At 36.6% G+C, this 24,451-nt stretch overlaps 1 pseudogene; it reads left to right on the top strand.

Moving 5' to 3' along the window:
• Positions 1 to 17,246, top strand: part of LOC131255088 (uncharacterized) — a 60,117-nt pseudogene extending 42,871 nt beyond the window's left edge.
• The last annotated feature ends 7,205 nt before the right edge of the window (positions 17,247 to 24,451 follow it).

Below are 24,451 nucleotides of genomic sequence, written 5' to 3'. Positions count from 1 at the left end.
AAGACATGCCTAAAACATATAATAGTACTTGGTGGGGCCCCACTTGAAATTTGGTTGCATCTGAAACTTGGTATGACCCCTCATCCAAGTGGCACACACATAATGGATGGGCTGGATTTGTGAACCACATCTCTGTAGGCCCAAAAAATAATTATGAATGTTTTAATAGAGGGTAACCCTTCCCAACTTTTGTATATTGTGTGGCCTACACAAGTCACATATTGATTTGATTTTTAATCCCTAGGCCCACCATAGAATGTTGCATCTAACTGATGGAGTAGATGTTTTACACGCATCATGGTGGGGCCCACAAAGCCATACCAGATCTAAAGCACAAGTTACGTTATTTAGTGTATAGAAACAATGTGTGAGTTTTGTGTTTAATGTAAAATAGTGGTGATAGATTCTTAATAATAGTGGCAATGATATATAGAGTTATCCAGACCATCTAAATAATGGGTCTAGTTATTAATAGTTAATATTTAAACTTTTTATTATATAAAACTATCTTAATCATCTATTAAATGGTCCCTTAAATGCAGGGATATTAATGTAGTTAATGTGTTAAATTATGGAAAACTCACAACTTGCGGATTTGAAACTAACATCTCATTTCGTTCCCTCTTCTCATTTCCAATTCCCTCTTCTCCAACGTCGCTGAACTCCTTGGAGAATGCCTCTCTGGATGACGGGCTGGAAGCCATCGCGTATCTTCCGGTTCGTGGACTCATTGTGGCAGGTGCAGGTGGCGAGTGGACTGCATCTCTCCATGAGTATCAAAAGCTTTTCATACGAATGGATACTCCAAGGTTTGTTGATTTTTATGGATTTTCTTTGTTTCATGTACAATTCCTACAGTTTGGAAGATTAATTTTCTTTTTTTAAATGTAATTTTCGTGACTTCTCTTCCTACGGTTTTCATTTGTAATTCCTACGATTTTGATAGTGGAGATCCTTTTCTTTCTTAAGTTTGATACTAGATTCATACGTCTCCATCTTCAAGCAAATTGATGGGTTTGATCTCGTTGCATGGAATTGCATGATCTCTAGATACATCCAATGGTCTAGCTTGACGATGCATGTTGCATGTTTGATGAAATGCCTGACAGAAACAATCTCTTTAGAAAAACCCTATTTACGAGATGTGGAGGGAAAGTATTCAGTGGAATGGTTTTTTTTTTTTTTTTTACATGTGAATCGACTTCAAGTTTTTATTGTGTGACATGCAGTAATTCTATTGTTGTCTTACTAAAAGTCTTTTCTTCCTTGAAACAACATCTTCTGTATTTGGGCAGAAGCCTGGCTTTGGAGGCTAGGCTTCTGATCAACTCCAACTCAAACAAGTCCTTTTGGTAGTGCATTTCAACAAACATAGTCAGCATTTGGAAGATTTATTTCCTTCTCATCTTAAGGTTTTCTTTGGTCTTTATGTGGTCACAATAAGGGATACAGATTGTTCTATCTTTCAGATTCAAGATCTGGTGGATGATACCCAGAAATGGAAAGTCCGACAGTGATGTTCCTGTCAAATCTCAGATTCTCCTCTGTTTTTTTTTCTCCTTTCTCCTTGTTTCAGAAGTGGGTCTCTCCCAAACTTCCCACAAACAATTGGGAAAGTTGATAATTCAGAAAATTAGGCTGTTTTTGTGGATAAATCTAAGAGCTATTGTTCCTTCAAGTCAGAGGTTAGTCTTAGAGATCACTTTGGAGCTTGATTTATCAATCAACTTGGAGAGAAGTTTGGAATTTTGATTGGAGCTAAATATGAAATCAGTTTTGAAAAATCTCATTGATTAGCTCAGAACTGAGCCAGGAGGACTTAGTTCGTAGTTTGTAAGTAATGAAACTAACTGCGAATCCATTAAAAAAGGCTTTGTCAATTGTTGTCAGAGTAAAGCTTCAGAATATAAGTGACTTGTTAATTAGTTCATCGAGTAAACTCAAAAACTTTAAAAAAGAATAAGAAAAGAAAAGAAAAAGCAAAAAGAACTTGAAAACTGATTGACCAACTTTGGAATACTCCTCGATTGCATCAGTTACAAAAACTGATGTGGAATATGTGGTTAATCGGGGCAATGGTGTTTAATTGGTGCTGCTGCATTTGGTTGCTTGTTCATGTTTCTTGTTTCTACGTGGTTGTTTTGATATTAGCTACTGATTAAATAGTCTCACATCATTTATTATTATTTCTTACATGACCTGAGATAATTTTCATTAATGCTTGATACACCTTAAGAGTGGGCCCACCACAATTTTCAAATCAGTGGTGGGCTCCACCATCCACATAATCAGTTAAGTGAACCCCACAAACTGTCCTATCAGAATTTTGGACCCTGTGATTTCTTTGATCAGTGAACTTGCCCTTCATATGTGTTGCATCTCTCCATTGCAAGAAGCACTTTTGCTTGCTTGACCTTCATTACCTTTCTAGATCACCCCAGAAGACTATGAATGGGTCATCCTTTATGGCTTGACCTTAGGTTTCCTTTATGATTCCCACTCTAGAGGTTGATCCCGCAAAAAGGTCAAAAAGTTTTTAAAAATTAAAAAGCTTGGGACAATCCTAGTCTTGTCTTCTGATGCTTTTATCTTAGAGACATTAATTCGACATTAGTTATCCAGATAATGCCCTTGTGTTTCTTTGCAACCTTGAACTAACATCTCTGGTGAGAATGAAATATTTCCAATGGTTTCTCTTGCAACAAATCTTGCATTGCTCTCTCTCTCTCTCTCTCTCTCTCTCTCTCTCTCTCTCTCTCACACACACACACACACACACACACACACACACACACTTGTTGAGAATGGTGTATTACTTTTTATGGGCATATTATTAGCTTTACACTTGTCAATGAAAAAAGTTCTTTAAAGTTATTCTTTGAAATCATGTGTTTATCTGTCTGATGGCCTCTACAGCCTGTTATTAACTTGTGGATCTTGTTTTTTTAATATTCTAATGCACCAACTAAACTCATCTACGGTAAGGCCTTTCTTTCTACTTGTTCTCGGCAGGATGGCGCCCGAGGTTATGGAACTGCTCTAAAAATGTTATTTTGAATTTATAATATATAACCTATTCTCAAATCCCAAAACCTATAATTTTTTTTAATAGCTGATTGCCGCCTCTGGCATGTTTTAGATACATGATGCTCTACATATTGTTCCCCTTTGGTTGGATCCTTGTCAAATAAATAAACAATATATTATGGTTCCTTTCAGTTTTTGCTGATTCTGATTTTTCTGTAGCTGATAAATTAACCTGGGGTATCATCTTACTCCCATATATTTGGCTTTTGGCAGATCCTGTGTTCTTCTTTTTCTCTATTAGTTACTTAGACTATCAAATGTTGATTTTCTTTCATTGTTTAGTTTTTGGTGTATGTGATTGTCTGCATTACTATAAATTACTGTCCATTTTACCGTTTTTGGAACCCACACAAATGATCTTGGCTCGCTTAAGTTTGTCACAGAAAACTTGCCACCATGCATGTTACCAAAACTAAAGTTACTGATGAGTACAATCCAATGATTGAATCTCTTTGGTGGTGGAAACTCTTTAAGTACTTAAGACTGTGTTCCCTACTTCTTAGCTCCCTCTTGATCTACCATATACGGAAACATAGCCACTTTGATTGCAGTAATTTCAACCTAAGAGGAGACATGCAGTTTCAGTTTCTTTTATATTAGATTTTTTTTTTTTTTTTTGTTTGTTTGTTTCATTCTTTCTCTTTTTTCCCTTTTTGTTTGGACAATTGGGAACTGTTAGAGAAATTGGGCTTCCTCTTATATCTTCTTCTGTTATCCAATTTCATAAACACTTACATATAACATGTGTCGATACTCTATGATCTTAGTGAAAGTTTAAAGTGCAAGGCAAACTCACTTGATTTTTTTGATTTCATTTGATTTCATTTGATTTTTTTGATTTCATTTGATTTTTTTTGTATGGATGCATCATGCATGGTTTTATGATAAAACACATGTATGTATGTGTGTATATGTATGCATGCATGCATGGATGGACAGATTATGCATGTGTGTATGCATGCATACATGCATGGATGGATTTATGTGTGTGTATATGTATGTATGTATGCATGCATGGATGGAAGACTGAATGGATGGATCATCATGCATGTGTGTGTATGTGTGTATGCATGCATGGATAGATGGATGGATTGTTAGATCATGGATGGATGGATCATCATGCATGTGTTTATGTATGTATGCATGCATGGATGAATGGATGTATCATCATGCATGTTTGTATGCATGTATGTTTGTATGCATGATCCCAAATCTAAACCCGATCCCAAACCCGAACCCGATTTCCTAAGCCTAAACCTTAACTTATCCTCAATTCCCTAAAGCTATAACCTATAACCTATAACCTAAAACCTACACCTAATCATGTGCATATATTTGCGGATATATATAGATCCATGTATCGGTTGCATGGATCTATATATAGGTTGCATTATAGGGAAACATTTAATGATGTGTCATACAGGTTGTGACTATCAAAGATATAATATCACCTCCTTATAGGGAAACATTTAATGATGTGTACAAGTAAATTCATTTTTTTATTCCTTATATTGTTTTCCAGTTATATTTGTGTTGGTTTCAGAGTACAGGTAGCAGTAGAAAGTGTTAGTCGATTGTGGCTTATAGACAAAGGGATGAGTAACCAACAATACGAATATGAGAGGCCTTCCCCAGGTATCTAAATGCTTTTAGATCTAATTATGTTGTTTTTAAATATATTAGATTGAAATTGATGGAGCAGACCCGGATGTGCGTCGGAGCTATCCGGATATTGAACGGGGGTCCTTGGAAGGTGGGAACCGCTGTTATGACCATGATGAAGCTGTCCATTTCCTATGGACAACATTGGAGTGGCCTGACCATTTGCATAGGCCATGTTTATGTATTAACTCGAAATTGATGAAGCAGACCCGGATGTGCGTCGGAGCTATCCGGAAGTTGAGCGGGAGTCCGTGGAAGGTGAGAACCGTTGTTATGACCATGATGAAGCTGTCCATTTCCTACGGACAGCATTGGAGGGGCCTAGCCATTTGGACATGCCGTATTTATGTATTTGATCGAAATTAATGAAGCAGACCCGGATGTGCGTCGGAGCTATTCGGAAGAGCGGGGTTTCCTGGAAGGAGGGAACCACTATTATGACCATGATGAAGCTGTCCATTTTTTATGAATAGCATTGGAAGGGCTCGACCATTTGCGCCAGATGGCCGTGTTTATATCTGTATTTGTAGGGACCATACTCTTAACCTAAACCAAAACCTATGACCTAAAACCTTAACCTATAACCTAAACCTTAACCTTAACCTAAACCTAAACCTAAACCTTAACCTAAAACCTAAACCTAAACCTAAGACCTAAATGTATTCTCAAATCCATAAACCTAAACCTACACTTAATCCTAATCTTAACTCCCTAACCTAAACCTATACCAAAACTTACCCAAACAAAAACCTAATCCCGAACCCGAACCTAAACCTTAACCTTAACCTATTCTCAACTCCCTAAACCTATATCTTATAACCTAAACCTAAACCTAAACCTAAACCTAAACCTTAACCTATACCTATAACCTTAACCTTAACCTAAACCTAAACTTAAACCTTAACCTAAACCTATAACCTTAACCTATAACCTAAACCTATAACCTAAACCTAAATCAAAACATATAACCAAAACCAAAACCTATATCCTAACCCCAAACGCATTCTCAAATCCTATAACCCATAATCTAAATCTAAACCTAAACCTATAACCTATAACCAAAACCAAAACCTATAACCTAAACCAAAGCCAAAACCTATAGCCTAAACCCGAACCCATTCTCAAATCCAAAAACCTATAACCTAAACCGTTAACGTATAACTTAAATCAAAACCTATAACCTAAACTAAACCTAAACCTAAAACCAAGACCTAAAACCTAAACCTATAATCTATAACCTAAATCAAAACATATAATCAAAACCAAATCTCAAAACCCAAACCTAAACCTATAACCTAAACCTAAACCTATAACCTAAACTCAAATCCCTAAACCTAAACATAAACCTAATCCTATAACCTAAACTCAAATCCCTAAACCTTAACTTATAACCTAACATAAACCTATACTTATAACCTAAAACTATTCTCAAATCCCAAAATCTATAACCTAAACCTAACCTTTCCCTAAACCTATAACCTAAACTCAATTCCCTAAACCTAAACCTAAACCTATAGCTTACACTCAAATCCCTAAACCTTAACCTATAACCTAACCTAAACCTATACTTATAACTTAAAACTATTCCCAAATCCCAAAACCTATAACCTAAACCAAAGCTTTCCCTAAACCTATAAGCTAAATTCAATTCCCTAAAGCTAAACCTACACCTAATCCTAATCTCAACTCCCTAACCTAAACCTAAACATAAACTTGAAAACTCAAACTTAAACCCAATATCGAACCTAAACCCGATTTCCTAAACCTAAACCATAACCCATTCTCAAATCCAAAAACCTATAACCTAAACCTAAACCAAAACCAAAACTTATAACCTAAACCTGAACCCATTCTCAAATCACAAAAACCATAACCTAAACCAAAACCAAAACTTATAACCTAAACCTGAACCCATTCTCAAATCCCAAAACCTATAACCTAAACATGAACCTTAACCTAAACCTATAACCTATAACCAAAACCTATAACCTAAACCCGAACCCATTCTCAAATCCCAAAACCTATAACCTAAACCTAAACCTTAACCTAAACCTATAACCTATAACATAAATCAAAACCTAAACCTAAACCTAAAACCTAAACCTAAAACCTATAACCTAAATCAAAACCTATTACCTTTCCCTAAACCTTAACCTAAACCTATAACCTATAACCTAAATCAAAACCAAAACCAAACCTAAACCCCAACCTATAACCTATAACCTAAACCTAAACCTAAAACCTAATGTATTCTCAAATTTCTAAACCTAAACCTACACCTAATCCTAATCTCAACTCCCTAACCTAAACTTAAACCTAAACTTGAAAACCCAAACCTAAACCTGATCCTGAACCCGAACCCGATTTCCTAAGCCTAAACCTTAACCTATAACCTAACCTAAACCTATACTTATAACCTAAACCTATTCTCAAATCCCAAAACCTATAACTATAACCTAAACCTTAACCAAAAACCTATAACCTAACCTAAACCTAAACATATAACCTTAACATAAAACTAAACCTATAACCTTAACCTTAACATATAACTTTAACCAAAACCTATGACCTAAACCTATTCTCAAATTCCGAACCCAATTTCCTAAACCTAAACCTCAACCTATTCTCAATTCGCTAAACTTATAGCTTATAACCTAAACCTATACCTTAACCAAAACCTATAACTTATAACCTAAACATAAACCTAAAACCTAAATGTATTGTCAAATCCCTAAACCTAAACCTACACCTAATCCTAATCTCAACTCCCTAACCTAAACCTAAACCTAAACTTGAAAACCCAAACCTAAACATGATCTTGAACCCGAACCCAATTTCCTAAACCTAAACCTCAACCTATTCTCAATTCCCTAAACCTTAACCTATAACCTAACCTAAACTTAAATCTAAATCTATAACCTAAACCTAAACCTATAACCTAAGTGTATTCTCAAATCCTTAAACCTAAACCTACACTTAATTCTAATCTTAACTCCTTAACCTAAACCTAAACCCGATCCCGAACCTGATCCCGATTTCCTAAACCTAAACATTAACCTATTCTCAATTCCCTAAACCTTTATCTTATAACCTAAACCATAACCTAAACATATAAACTATAACCTTAACCTAAACCTAAACTTAAACCTGTAACCTATAACCTAAACCTAAACCTATAACCTAAATGTATTCTCAAATCTCTAAACCTAAACCTACACCTAATCCTAATCTCAACTCCCTAACCCAAACCTAAACCTAAACTTAAAAACCCAAACCTAAACCTAATCCCGAACCCGAACCCAAACCCAATTTCCTAAACCTAAACCTTAACATATTCTCAATTCCCTAAACCTATAGCTTATAACCTAAACCGAAACCTAAACCTATACCTATACATAAACCTAAACCTAAAACCTAAACAAAAACCTAAAACCTAAATGTATTATCAAATCCCTAAACCTAAACCTACACCTAATCCTAATCTCAACTCCCTAACCTAAACCTAAACCTAAACTTGAAAACCCAAACCTAAACCTGATCCTGAACCCGAACCCGATTTCCTAAATCTAAACCATAACCTATTCTCAATTCCCTAAACCTTAACCTATAACCTAACCTAAACCTAAATCTATAACCTAAACCTAAACCTATAACCTAAGTGTATTCTCAAATCCTTAAACCTAAACCTACACCTAATCCTAATCTCAAATCCTTAACTTAAACCTAAACCCGATCCCGAACCCGATCCCGATTTCCTAAACCTAAACATTAACCTATTCTTAATTCCCTAAACATATATCTTATAACCTAAACCTAAACCTATAACCTATAACCTTAACCTAAACCTAAACTTAAACCTGTAACCTATAACCTAAACCTAAACCTAAAACCTAAATGTATTCTCAAATCCCTAAACCTAAACCTACACCTAATCCTAATCTTAACTCCCTAACCAAAACCTAAACCTAAATTTGAAAACCCAAACCAAAACCCGATCCCGAACCCGAACCCGATTTCCTAAACCTAAACCTTAACTTATTCTCAATTCCCTAAACCTATAGCTTATAACCTAAACCTAAACCTAAACCTATAACCTATAACCTAAACATAAACCTAAAACCTAAATGTATTCTCAAATCCCTAAACATAAACCTACACCTAATCCTAATCTCAACTCCCTAACCTAAACCTAAACCTAAACTTGAAAACCCAAACCTAGACCCGATCCTGAACCCGAACCCGATTTCCTAAACCTAAACCTTAACCTATTCTCAATTCTCTAAACCTTAACCTATAACCTAATCTCAACCTAAATCTATAACCTAAACCTAAACCTAAAACCTAAGGGTATTCTCAAATCCTTAAACCTAAACCTACACTTAATCCTAATTTCAACTCCTTAACCTAAACTTAAACCTAAATTTGAAAACCCAAACCTAAACTCGATCTCAAACCCAAACCCGATTTCCTAAACCTAAACATTAACCTATTCTCAATTCCCTAAACCTATATCTTATAACCTATACCTAAACCTAACCTTAACCTAAACCTATAACATATAACCTTGACCTAAACCTAAACCTGTAACCAATAACCAAAACCTAAACCTAAAACCTAAATGTATTCTCAAATCCCTAAACCTAAACCTACACCTAATTCTAATCTCAACTCCCTAACCTAAACCGAAACCTAAACTTGAAAACCAAAACCTAAACCCGATCCTGAACCCGAACCCGATTTCATAAACCTAAACATTAACCTATTCTCAATTCTCTAAACCTATATCTTATAACCTAAACCTATACCTAAACCATCACCTAAACCTAAATCTATAACCTATAACCTTGACCTAAACCTAAACCTAAACCTGTAACCTATAACCTAAACCTAAACCTAAAACCTAAATGTATTCTCAAATCCCTAAACCTAAACCTACACCTAATCTTAATCTCAACTCCCTAACCTAAACCTAAACCTAAACTTGAAAACCAAAACCTAAACCCAATCCCGAACCCGAACCCGATTTTCTAAACCTAAACCTTAACCTGTTCTCAATTCCCTAAACCTATAGCTTATAATGTAAACCGAAACATAAACCTATACCTAAACCTAAACCTAAACCTATAACCTATAACCTAAACATAAACCTAAAATCTAAATGTATTCTTAAATCCCTAAACCTAAACCTACACCTAATCCTAATCTCAACTCCCTAACCTAAACCTAAACCTAAAATTGATAACCCAAACCTAAACCCGATCCTAAACCCGAACCCGATTTCCTAAACCTAAACCTTAACCTATAACCTAACCTATACCTAAATCTATAACCTAAACCTAAACATAAAACCTAAGTGTATTCTCAAATCCTTAAACCTAAACCTACACCTAATCCTAATCTCAACTCCCTAACCTAAACCTAAACCTAAACTTGAAAACCCAAACCTAAACCCGATCCCGAACCCGAACCCAATTTTCTAAACCTAAACATTAACCTATTCTAAATTCCCTAAACCTATATCTCATAACCTAAACCTTAACCTAAACCTAAACATAAACCTAAACCTATAACCTATAACTTTAACCTAAACCTAAACCTAAACCTGTAACCTATAACCTAAACCTAAACCTAAAACCTAAATATTTTCTCAAATCTTTAAACTTAAACCTACACCTAATCCTAATCTCAACTCCCTAACGTAAACCTAAACTTAAACTTGAAAACCCAAACCTAAACCCGATCCCGAACCCAAACCCGATTTCCTAAATTAAACCTTAACCTTTTCTCAATTCCCTAACCTATATCTTATAACCTAAACCTAAGCCTAAACCTAAACCTTAACCTAAACCTAAACCTAAACCTAAACCTAAACCTATAACATATAACCTAAACCTAAACCTAAAACCTAAATGTATTCTGAAATTCCTAAACCTAAACCTACACCTAATCCTAATCTTAACTCCCTAACTTAAACCTAAACTTAAACTTGAAAACCAAAACCAAAACCCGATCCCAAACCCCAACCCGATTTCCTAAACCTAAACCTTAACCTATTCTCAATTCCCTAAACCTATAGCTTATAACCTAAACCTAAACCTTAACCTAAACCTAAACCTATAACCTAAACCTAAAACCTAAATGTATTCTCAAATCCCTAAACCTAAACCTACACCTAATCCTAATCTCAACTCCCTAACCTAAACCTAAAGCCGATCCTGAACCCGAACCCGATTTCCTAAACCTAAACCTTAACCTATTCTCAATTCCCTAAACCTATTGCTTATAACCTAAACCGAAACCTAAACCTATACCTTGACACAAACCTATACCTTAACCTATAATATATAACTTAAACATAAACCTAAAACTTAAATGTATTCTCAAATCCCTAAACCTAAACCAACACAATCCTAATCCCAACTCCCTATCCTAAACCTAAACCTAAACTTGAAAACCTAAACCTAAACCCAATCCTGAACCTGAACCCAATTTCTTAAACGTAAACCTAAATGTATTCTCAAATCCCTAAACCTAAACCAACACCTAATCCTAATCTCAACTCCCTAACCAAAACCTAAACTTAAACTTGAAAACCCAAACCAAAACCCGATCCCGAACCCGAACCCATTTTCCTAATCCTAAACCTTAACCTATTCTCAATTCCCTAAACCTATAGCTTATAACCTAAACCTAAACCTAAACCTATAACCTATAACCTTAACCTAAACCTAAACCCAAACCTGTAACCTATAACCTAAACCTAAACCTAAAACCTAAATGTATTCTCAAATCCCTAAACCTAAACCTACACCTAATCCTAATCTCAACTCCCTAACCTAAACCTAAACTTGAAAACCCAAACTTAAACCCGATCTCGAACCCGAACTCGATTTCCTAAACCTAAACCTTAACCTATTCTCAATTCCCTAAACCTATAGCTTATAACCTATACCTAAACCTAAACCTAAACCTATAACATATAACCTAAACCTAAACCTAAAACCTAATATATTCTCAAATCCCTAAACCTAAACCTACACCTAAGCCTAATCTCAATTCCCTAACCTAAACCTAAACCTAAACTTGAAAATCCAAACCTAAACCCGATCCCGAACCCGAACCCAATTTCCTAAGCCTAAACCTTAACCTATTCTCAATTCCCTAAACCTATAGCTTATAACCTAAACCTAAACCTAAACCTAAACTTAAACTTTAACCTAAACCAATAACCTATAACCTAAACCTAAAATCTAAATGTATTCTTAAATCCCTAAACCTAAACCTACACCTAATCCTAATCTCAACTTCTTAACCTAAACCTAAACCTAAACTTGAAAACCCAAACCTAAACCCGATCCTGAACCCGTACCCAATTTCCTAAACCGAAACATTAACATATTCTCAATTCCCTAAACCTATAGCTTATGACCTAAACCTAAAGCTTAACCTAAACCTAAACCTATAACCTATAACTTAAACCTAAACCTAAAACATAAATGTATTCTCAAATCCCTAAACCTAAACCTACACCTAATCCTAATCTCAACTCCCTAACTAAACCTAAACCTAAACTTGAAAACCCAAACCTAAACCCGATCCCGAACCCGAACCCGATTTCCTAAACCTAAACCTTAACCTATAAGCTAACCTAAACCTAAACTTATAACCTAAACATAAGCCTAAAACCTAAACATATACCTAAAATCGAAATGTATTCTCAAATCCCTAAACCTAAACCTACACCTAATCCTAATCTCAACTCCCTAACCTAAACCTAAACCTAAACTTGAAAACCCAAACCTAAACCCGATCCAGAACCCGAACCCGATTTCCTAAACTTAAACCTTAACCTATAACCTAACATAAACCTAAACCTATAACCTAAACATAAGCCTAAAACCTAAACCTAAACCTAAAATCGAAATGTATTCTTAAGTCTTTGAACCTAAACCTACAACTAATTCTAATCTCAACTCAATAACCTAAACTTAAACCTAAACTTGATAACCCAAACCTAAACCTGATCCCGAATTCGGACCCGATTTCCTAAACCTAAACCTAAACCTTAACCTTAACCTATTATCAATTCTCTAAAGCTATAACCTATATACTATAACCTATAACTAAAACCTAAACCTTAACTTAAACCTATAACCTAAGCCTAAACCTTAACCTAAACCTAAACCAAAACCTATAACCTATAACCTATAACCTATAACCTAAACTTATAACCTATAACCTAAAACCTAATCCTAAACCTAAACCTAAACCTAAAACCTAAAACCTAAATGTAAACCTATTTTAATGATCAGTTTTAATTTTAAAAAATGCCCACTTTTTTGGAAGAAGTTTATGCAATTCTTCATGATTCTGAATTATAATGTTTTGTTGGTTTAATATTATTTTTTTCAGGTGAAAGACACAAAAAGAAAATTGTTGCTAATTTTTTTCTTTTTTTATTTATGATATTAAACCTATATGTATTTATGTGTGGATGAATGTAATGTGAATAAGATTGCTTGTGTTTGGATGGATGTAGTTTATGTTTGGATGAATGTAGTTTATGTTGGATTTATGTAGTTTGGGTTGTTTAGATGGATGTGAATGTGAATATGATGAAATATATTATATAACAGGTGTACATCAGGAAGAATACGATGAAATATATTGTAATAGGTGTATAGTGACCCTCTTATAAAGGACGGTCCATGACAGTCCTTTTTAAGGACGGTCCATGACCGTCCTTTTAAAAGACGGTCTATGGCCGTCCTTTGAAGGCCCATAAGAGACGGTCCATGACAGTCCTTTTAAAGGACGGCCCATGACCGTTCTTTAAAGGCTTATAAAAGACGGTCTATGACAGTCTTTTTTAAGGACGGTCCATGACCGTCCTTTTAAATGACGGCCGTCCTTTAAAGGCTTATAAGAGACGGTCCATGACCGTCTTTTTTTCGTCAATAAAAATGACGATTTTTGACCGTCCTTTAAGTAATACGACATGTCAAAATTTGATGGCCCTTTTGACGGTCCATGACCGTCCTTTTTTCACAGTTTTAGCGTAGTGATCTAAATTTCAATGGCCTAAAACTTCTGTTGTCATCAAGCATGGTGTATGGCTTACCTACCATTGAAGCTCCAGAACAAGTGCGTGAGGAGTGCACACTTGGGAAACAACAAAGGAACTCATTTCTGAGTGGAGTATCCCAAAGAGTAAGAGAACCGTTACATTTGTTCACACTGACATCTGTGGACCATTAGAGCCAATCTCTCTTGGAGGTAATAAATACTTTATTATCTTCATTGACGATTTTAGTAGAAAATTGTGAGTGTATGTAATTAAAGAAAAATCTGCTACTTTTACTATTTTTAAAAATTTTAAAGCCCTTGTTAAAAAAGAAAGTGGTCTTAAAATTAAAACCCTTAGATCTGACAGAGGTGAAAAGTACACCTCAAAAGCTTTTCGAGAGTATTGCAGGGATCAAGGAATCAAGCAACAACACACTACAGCCTACTCACTACAGTAGAATGGAATTGTGGAATGTAAAAATCGTACCATTCTCGACATGACAACGGCCATGCTGAAGGAAAAAAGTCTACCGAAGAATTTCTGGGCAGAGATAGTTGCATGTACTGCCTATCTGCTCAATAGGTGTTTGACAAAGAGTGTCAGATTCAAGACACCACAGGAAGCATAGAGTGGATACAAGCCAAGTGTGGCACACCTTAAAATCTTTGGGTGTGTCACCTATGCTTAAGTTCCAGAAGCGAGAATAAAGAAGCTTGATGATCGTGGTGAGAAGTGCATCTTCATCGGCTACAGTGAGGCATTGAAGGCGTACAAGCTCTACAACCCACTAACTAACAAGGTGGTGGTAAGTAGAGACGTGGTGTTCTACGAGGAAGAAGCCTGGAAGTGGAGCCAGGAAGATTCTGCCAAAGGAAATCAGGTCGAGGCCGAAGAATATGAAGAAGATAGGCATGTGAATTAGGAGCAGACAGCCACACCACCCCCTTCGGATCGTAGAAGTCTAGGAATACGTTCCATCTCCCCTGGAAGTACTTCATCAAATCAAAATTTAGCCAGCACGTCTTCGTCCAGTTCTCCCTCACCCATGGCTCCGATCAAAATGAGAAGCCTCAATGACATATATACAGGAACTGAAGAAGTAAATTTATTCTATCTATATGCTGATCATGAGTCTCTTACATTTAAAGAGGTCGTGAATGAAGAATGTTGGAGAAAGGCTATGGAAGAAGAGATCCATGCTATCAAGAATAATCACAAATGGGAGCTGATCTCACTCCCTAAAGGCCAGAGGAGCATTGGTCTCAAATGGGTGTACAAGACCAAGCAAAATGATGATGGTGAGATCGATCGCTACAAGGCAGGCTCGTAGTAAAGGGCTACAAACAGAAGTACGGGGTGGACTATGAAGAAGTCTTCGCTCCTGTTGTTCGCCTTGACATTGTGAGGATGATTATCTCCCTTGCAGCCCATCACAGTTGGATGATCTACCAACCGGATGTGAAATCTACATTCTTGAATGGAATTCTGGAAGAAGAGGTCTATGTTGACTAGCCTGAAGGCTTTGTTATGCAAGGGGAGAAACACAAGGTGTATCGATTGAAGAAAGCCCTCTATAGGTTGAAACAAGCTTCACGTGCTTGGAATGTATGCATCGACAACTATCTTCAAGAGAACGACTTCGCCCAATGTCCATATGAGCATGCAGTTTACAGAAAAAAGAATGCTCATAGTGATATGCTTATAGCATGTCTGTATGTTGATGACTTGCTATTTATAGGAAACAGCCGACCGATGTTTGATGAATTCAAGAAGGTCGTGTTTAAGGAGTTCGAAATGACTGATGGGGGGTCTGATGTCCTTTTTTCTGGGCATTGAAGTGAAGCAACAACATGGTAGCATCTATATATTTCAGAAGAAGTATGCCAAGGAATTACTTGAAAAGTTCAAGATGGCCGATTGCAATGCCATAAACATGCCTATAGCAACAGGCCTTAAGCTGATAAAAGAAGGAGAAGGAAGAAGCGTGAACTTGACTCTGTTCAAGAGTCTGATTGGAAACCTAAGGTATCTCACAATCACAAGGCCGGATATCGTCTACAGTATTGGACTTCTAAGCAAGTACATGGAAACGCCAAAAGAATCACACTGGCTAGCCGTAAAAAGAATCCTCAGGTATGTCAAAGGAACAATGAAATTTGGTCTTTTCTATCCACACGAAGATGAAGTAATGCTATATGGCTACACAGATAATGATTGGGGAGGTGACCAAGATAAAAGGAAAAGCACCATGGGATATATTTTATATCTTGGATTGACTGCTTTCACATGGAACTCAAAGAAGTAAAGTGTTGTTGCTTTGTCTACATGTGAAGCAGAGTACGTGGTAGCATCATCCACGGTTTGTGAGGCGATTTGGTTGAGAAACCTGTTAAAGGAGTAGAAGCATACGCAAGAAGGATACACAGTTATATATGTGGATAACAAGTCAGCAATTGAGTTCTCAAAAAATTCGATGCAACATGGAAGGAGCAAGCACATCGATACTCGATACCATTTTCTCAGAGATCAAGTGAAGCAGAAAGTGGTGAGATTGGAGTACTGTCACACCACTGAACAGGTTGTGGGCATATTCACTAAGGCATTACCTACTGATACATTTAGACAACCAAGGTCAATGCTTGGAATAAAACCGGTTTTGATTTGAAGGGGAGTGTTGGACCGTTTAAACCAAATGGACGGTTCTAATGCTCCAGCGACCTCTGGCATTTTCATGCCATTTGAACCGCCACACGTTATGGTTATTGGAATTTCCACAATTTCCACGTGTAGTGGCCGGTGGAATAGGTATTTCACATGGTAGCAAGTTATTATGGAAACAAGTGCGGCACTGTACGTTCAATGTAAGCAAAGTGAAAAAGCAAGAAGAAAACTATTTCAATACAAAAGGTGTTCATTTCTATCTTTGTGGTGTACGGTTCTAAGGCTTTGTAAAGCCAACAAGGTTGTTGTGATGGGAACTCGCCTTGATGCATTCCCACTTCCTTTAGTTGAGGCCGGTGAAGACCTTAGGGAAGATTTTGAGGTGTCAGAGTTGAACCGAAGAGAGAAGAGTAAGGCTTTTGGTGGTGATTTAGTTAGTGAATGTGATGAGATAGCAGTTGCAAGGGGGTGTCTTGGGCGGTTTCCGAGGAGTGAGATGATGAGGATAATAAAGACATTTATTCATACGAAGGTTTGAATATAGTCTTCTGATGCTTAAGAAAAGTCCCAAGGTTTAAATCATGGGCTTCATCTAATAGTCATTTTCTAACTTAAGGGAAGATGATGATCATGTATGAGTCTGATGGTTGGAAGTGGGAAGAAAGAGTAAGGTGGTTTGATTAATAAAGGCTTTCAATCAGTTGAATGTATGAGAATGTAATTTATTTATTTTTTTAAATGGAGGGAGTTGCAATTTTACTAGGAAATATGAGGATATTAATAATGTTTTTTTCTTTTCATTCATGTTTTTCTTTATGTTAATCATGGATTTAATTACAAATCTCTCGATCAAGGTTGTCAGCTGCAGTAAATATGCCTGTGTGTTAAATGTGGAGGATGCCCAAACTGTGTAAAGTAGGTCCCACCATGATTCCCTGACAAAAAAATCAGGATGGTCTGCTCGTCGGTGGGGTACACTGTATTGTGAGAATAGATGGTTAAAATTGGACGCCCGGGTGGTTTGATTTGGTGTACATGTGTCTCACCTTAAGTGTGGACTAGCCTGATTTTTCTACAAAGTGATCCCCATGATGAGCCCTTCTTTGTTTGGCATGGCCCAAATGCTAGACATGCATGACATGGGGATCTTTGGTTGTCCAAAGTGTCAAAATCAGGTCTAATTCTGATCCTATGATTTGGAGCTAATCAGCTAGTTTTATCTTTTATTTTAAAGAGAAATGCTTCAATGCTTTTTCAGTGCACGGTAAGTTATAGTGCTCCTAGTTGCATTTGTTCACTTGGATAGGCCACTGATCGATCTGAACTGTCTATTAAACTTGAAACACATTTTAGGGATCACCACACAAAAATTTCACTGATTAGATGATCCAATCCATTCTTGATTTAGCCTTATTTTCTGTAGCCATCCCTTTTCCAAGGCATGAATGGATAGTTATGATTTCCAAACAAAAGTGATTCTTTGGAATCATATGCAATCCGTGATGGGTCCTAACAAACAGATGAATCAGATTGTTGATTAGACTTATTTTTATGTAAACAATCTTGACTGTCCATATTATGGGCCATTGATTGAATGGTTAATATGTTTTCGGATTGGTGTGATGTTTCCATTGTACTCTATGAAACGTTTGTTGGATGTAATGAACGGTCTGGATGAGTGGACTGAACTGTCCAAGTATCCAGCACTAGAGTATTTGTCTATTTTAAGTACGGTGACAATTGTGAGAACCTCCTTTTCTAGAGGTTTCATCCAAACGGACTTTTAGTCGGGTTTGGACACATCAAACAAAATTAACGGATGGGATGTCAGTGATTATTCATCTTTACTTAATGAGATGATCATATATTGAGGCTAATGAGACTCTCATCCAGTTGAACATGTGAGATTAGGAGTAGCTTTAACCTTGGAATCAGAAAATACATCATGGCTTTGATCTCAAGGGGGAATGATTACATACCTTCTTGGAACTTATGTGAATTCCAATGCAGTCGAGCTTCTGTAGAGTCCACTGTAATGTGTGCGTAGAATCCAAACCATGCATCCGGTGGAGGTTGCCTAACGTTCACGGTACCAGGATTTCCATTTACACAAACTTCTATGGGGTCCACAACAATGTATGTGTGGAATCCAAACAGCCCATTAAGTGTACCACTTCATGTTTACTGTATGGTGTTTGGGCTGGGCCATGTGGGCTTTTGACAAATGACAAGGCCCAGCTTGCTGGACGGTCCAATCATTATGTTGGCCATCCACATTATGCACAAAGGAATTAACGGTCTCTAAATCTTTTACAATTGACTCCAATTCAAGGCACATGTGTAATTTAAAGTCACTCTTAATTACATTTCAGTTATCAAAACCAATCCTTAGCTGGACTCGTCATGGTTAAGAGGAATACCTCTAAAAATTCTTAGATTAGAACATTTTAAATCCTCCACCATTTCACCCCTTTTGTTACAAGGGTTGTGGTGTTGGACCAGGACTAAAAGGGCCAAGACCTTTTTAACTTGATTTGAGCTAGGTCCACCCGCTGGAGCTTTGAAGACTAGGGCCAACCCTAGCCTGGCTCATTGCCACCATTAGTTGTTGTCCATGAGTTTTTGGACTTCAAGGCATACTTGGATTTGGTCATGAGCATGTTGTCGTTGACTAGTGTTCTGTTCATTGTTTGTCAAACACACAAAGATCAAGATACATTGGGAAACATGTGGAGAAATTAAAATGGTTACACACTTATGCTTATGTGTTATTCGACAGGTGTGCTACATTTTTTTACTTCTTAAAAATTGACCATGTTATATATGCACAAGAGGGATGCCTGAACTTAGCATTCAAATACTGATCAGTACATTGAAACATGTCACACGTGCCTAGAAAAATATGATCATCATATGCACCAAAATTATATAATGTCATCAACAAGTAGGGCTGTCAACTGGCCAAGCCTGGGGTAGGTCTCGAATTTAGAACTATTTCGAGCCAGGCCGTTTGGCTGGCCTAATTTAAAAATCTGATTTTTCAAACCTGAGCCCAGCCCATTGACACCCCTATGGGCAAGTAGTTCACCTCTCAACTAGGGACACCTAATCCATAGTCAACACAATCACAAATCCTTTTTTTTTTTTTTTTTACTCATGCACCCACCACACACCCACTCATGGCCTAGTGGGATTTCACCACCTATGGGTTTCGAACCCAAGACCTCGTGTTGAAACTCCTCGAAGTCTACCACTCGGGCAAGGACTGGAACCCACAATCACAAATCTATTACTCGTTCAAATCTGTATTGGTTCCTAAGCATAAGGGAGTCGACAAACAATAGACACGCATGGCTTTTCATGACTACTAGTTGAGATACAACTTTGCCCAAATCCAAACAATCCCTGGAGACAATTTATTAGCTATCCATAGCACTTTCCTTATATTCACTTTAAAGACTATTACTACATTTTGCTCTTTACTAATTTGCTCGATTTGACATTTAGACAAGCATTTCTTTTGATGATGGCCCTATATCCCATGATATCCTAATTTTCCACACACAAAGTAATTGATACTAATTTTGCAATAGCTTTATATATTCTCGTCTTGATTCTTGTGTCTATTTTTCATACTTGATTTTTTTTTTTTTGACAAACAAGTGGTGAGGATGTTTAGGTTTCTCTTTTCTACTCTCCATTATATCGACCATGGTGAAGCTATCCGTTGGCTCTTTTTATCACACGCCCTAACATCTATTTCATTTCGCCGATGGAACTTTAGATTATCAAGAGAATTCTTTTTTGTTTGAGTCTAAAAAAGTTCCTGGTAATCTTTCTGTGATGGTGGCAATTTTTTAAATTACAACTACCTAGAATTGTTCATCTATCTAAGTTTTGTCAAAATTTTGTGAATGATTCATTGAAGCCTGGGAACTTGTGCAAGGAGGGGTTTATTGTCAACCATTAATTGGAATTTAAACACTTATTGATATCATAATTTTTACACTTCTCTTTGATTCATATTGTTTTCCAAGGACAATTGGTAGGTCATAAGAGGTATGTGATAGTTAAAGTATACATTATATAATTGATTGTTTACTATAGGTTCAGAATATAGCTTTTGCAGAAATAATCATCTTTGGTTTATTTCTCTTAGGAAAAAGTGGACCCATGTTCAAGTTCCTAATTAGGATAAATTAATTAACATATTAGTTTAAATGATGTCAACAAGAAGATTATCTTTTTCTTTAGTAGGCAAGAAAGGAAGCTCCCTTGTTATCAACAAATGGCAACAACCCAACAATAGAAATAATTAAGAGACAAATGGGGCCTCAACACAACAAGGAGAAAAAAAAAAAAAAAAAAAAGAGAAGAAAAAGAAAAAGCCTACATCCCAAGCCTAGTCTCCTAAGAATGATTTTGACAAGAATCGAATGAAAGATTTTTCGTACCTATCAATAGTAAGGAGCATAGTATATGCTCATGTATGTACGTGACCAGATATTTCCTATGTAAATGAAATGTTGGCCATGCATTTCTCTAATCCAGGAATGTAACATTGGATGACTGCAAAGGTGTTGTGCTACAAACAAGGGACAAAGAGTGCATACTCACATATTAAAGGTAATGATCATTTAGAATTGGTTGGATACTTAGATAAAGATTATGTTGGATGCGTTCATACAAAGAAGTCCACCTCAAGCTACATGTTCATGATGGTTAGTGGGACTGTATCTTGAAAAAACGTAAAACAAGATGACGACCTCATCCACCATGGAACCTGAGTTCATTGCTTGTCATGGAGTATCAAATTAGACACTATGGTTACAACATTTTTTCTTAGATTTGTGGGTATTGGAGCATATCCTGAAATCATTTAGAATCTTTTGTGATAACTCAACTGCGATTTTCTTCTCTAGTAATAATAAGCATTCATCAAGGTCAAAACCTATCGACATCAAGTATCTTGTTGTGAAGGGAATAGTTTAGAATCGTATAATGTCTGTGGAGTTCATCGACACTAAGTAGATAATTGCGAATCCACTCACTAAAGGGCTATCTATTACGCCATTTGAGGATCATGTAACATCCATGAGAATCATTAACCCCACATATTTATTCAGTTAGTGGAAGTTGAGTGTGTTTTATTTTTATAGACATTAAAAAGATCTTATTTATAAATTTTGAAGATTCTGATATAAAGTTAGTTTTTGTTTTTTCTTTTTCTTTTTGTATATACGTAAATTATTTTAAGTAAAATTAAAGTCTTATCTCGTTGAAGATATTTGAAAGTTCATAAACTTCTTGAGGATAGACACGTGTGATCACATTATGTGTGTAATCCTCATACCATACTTTCTAGTCCATGATCTATGTCGTGAAGCTTGATGGTATTTGTGACCGTACTTAGTCTCATTTTACCAAAATTAAATATTGTGATGGCTACTGTGATTCAATATTAGTGGTCTTGATGGACCAGATTGTAGAAGTGTTGTTTGTATTATTTAACAAATGCATTGGTTAATCATTTAGATGTTTTCTTTAAAATTAAAATATGTTTTCAAAATTTAACCTTGACATTAATCAATTTGGATCAAGTGAGAGAATATAAGAATTTTATAAGGTGGGCCTAATTAATCAACTATCTAGATATCCTTAAGGTTTGGATAATGTGATCGGGCATATTGGTGGACTCCACTCCAGTTGTGATTAATCTAAAATTGTATAAGGAGCGGTGTGCTACGGATGTGTTGCACGCACAACATTCTAGTTGGATTAAGATTGTTAAATTCGTGTAGAGTCTGAGAGAGGAGTTTCGATGAGTTTTAAATTTCTTAACTCTCACAATTATAAAAATAAGGCTGCGTCCCCAATCTCACACATGTCTAAAGCTTCTATTTCCATCCTAGTGCCTCTAAGGGGATAAGGTGTAGAAGACTATGACATTAGTCTTATAGTGATGGCATCTAAACTAAGGACAGATTTGAGTTCAATTTTCTCGATCCCCATCTGTGAATCACCCTACGGTCCTTTAATTCCACAATTTATAGATTTACATTCTCTCCATCATGTGGCGTTCATGTTCAATTATTGTCCACCATGTGTAGCCCACCTTCAATATTCACTGCCCCTCATGTGGAGCCCACCTTTAATATGGACCATCCATTTGTGTGGGCCCCACCTTCGATGTGGGCCATCTATCATCTGGGCCCTACTTTGGCTGTGGACCATTCATCATTAGGGGCCTCTTTGACATGGACAATCCATTATGTGGGTTTACCTTGATGTGCATCATCCATAATGTGGGGCTCACCTTTGATGTGAACCGTCTATCATTTAAGCCACAACATTGATGTGGATGGGGCTTCTTTTGATATGAACCACCCATCACATCACATGGAGAGAGATAAATAGAAAAGTTAGAAGTTGAAAAACAAAAGATATAAAAACTCATAACTTTCATTACATAAGTTAATTTTATAATAGTTCCATACTAACTTATAACTTATTAATTTACATAAATTAAAAAACTCCCTTATTAGGTGGCACCCAAAAAGTCCCTTAATCAAACCTATTTTTTTAATTTATTCCTCCTGAGTGCCATTGATTCGTAGCCATCGATGCTTACATAGATTTCAAAGTCCAAGTCACTTTAAGACTCTCTTTCAATGTGTACCTCACGTGATGGCTTCTTCCCAACCTTACCAAGACGCACCAGGTACAAAGACTGCAGATTAGTTGCGACCCAGGACCAGACACGTTGGTGTGATCCTGACCGTGGGGCCCACCTTGATGTATTCGTGGTATATCTACAATGTCCACCCATTTTTCTAGCTTATTTTATGGCATGGTCCAAAAACTTAAGCTAATGCAAGTCACAGGTAAACCACACCATAGGAAAGAGTGGTGATTGACCATTAAAAACTTTTTGTGGGCTGCCAAGAGTTTTGGATCAAGTTGATATCTGTGTTTTAAGCTGAAATATTTTTTTTTTCCTTCTAAGTCTATCATAACCTCATTAATACATTGGATCAGATGGCAAATAAGCATTATGGAGGACTCTAAGAGTTTTAATTGGTAACCGTACAATGAACATTTTTTCCTGTGGTGTAGTCTACCTATGATTTGTATCTGATTCATTTTCTGGACCACATCCTGAATTAAGCCAGAAAAACGGATCCTCAGCTCCGATATAAAATGCATACATCAGGTTGGGCGCCATGGTCAGGGTTGCACCCACCTGGCTGGTTCTAGGTCACGACTAATCCGCGGTCCGGCACCAGATAGTGATAATGGCTTCAAATTTCCACATCAAAATATTGCTGAAAAGGATAGTTTATGCGGATGCTACGTGGGACACACCATGATATTTGTGAGAAATTCACACCATTTATCCATGGTGAGAGCTCATTTTACGACATGAGACTATAAAATTAAGGTGTATCTAAAAATCAAGTGGGCGTATGAGATGAAAAGTCAAGGAAAGAGTTTCTTACGTTTGAAACCTTTCTGAGATTTACCTTGATGATTATATACCATCCAAATTGTTTATAAGGTCATTCCCACTAGGATGAAGTTAAAACAACGAAAACTTAGCTTGATATGAAACTGTGGCCATACAAATATTTCAAATGGTTGTCACATATTACCAATTATTTCCTCTAATGTGGGTCACTTGAGTTTTAAATTCATCTCATTTTTTTGGTCGCCTCTACACAGTACCGAAGTCCATGAAGTCAAGAGTCCAACATAAACAACCCACATGTGCCAGTGACACACCTGTGCAAAATCGAGAATATTCATTTGATAAGCGCGTCAATGAATGTACTGATTTAAAAAAGTCATTTCCAACAACTTATCGAGTAGACTAGACATGTATTTTGATTTTGGACGTAGATTATACGGTGACCCCACGCGGTGGGATTTGATTGGGACAGAACGGATTGGCTACTCCCCCTGCCACTAGCCCGG

The sequence above is a fragment of the Magnolia sinica genome, chromosome 9, assembly GCF_029962835.1.
Source record: "Magnolia sinica isolate HGM2019 chromosome 9, MsV1, whole genome shotgun sequence".
NCBI classification, from domain to species: domain Eukaryota; kingdom Viridiplantae; phylum Streptophyta; class Magnoliopsida; order Magnoliales; family Magnoliaceae; genus Magnolia; species Magnolia sinica.
This window is presented reverse-complemented; position numbering and strand designations above follow the sequence as displayed.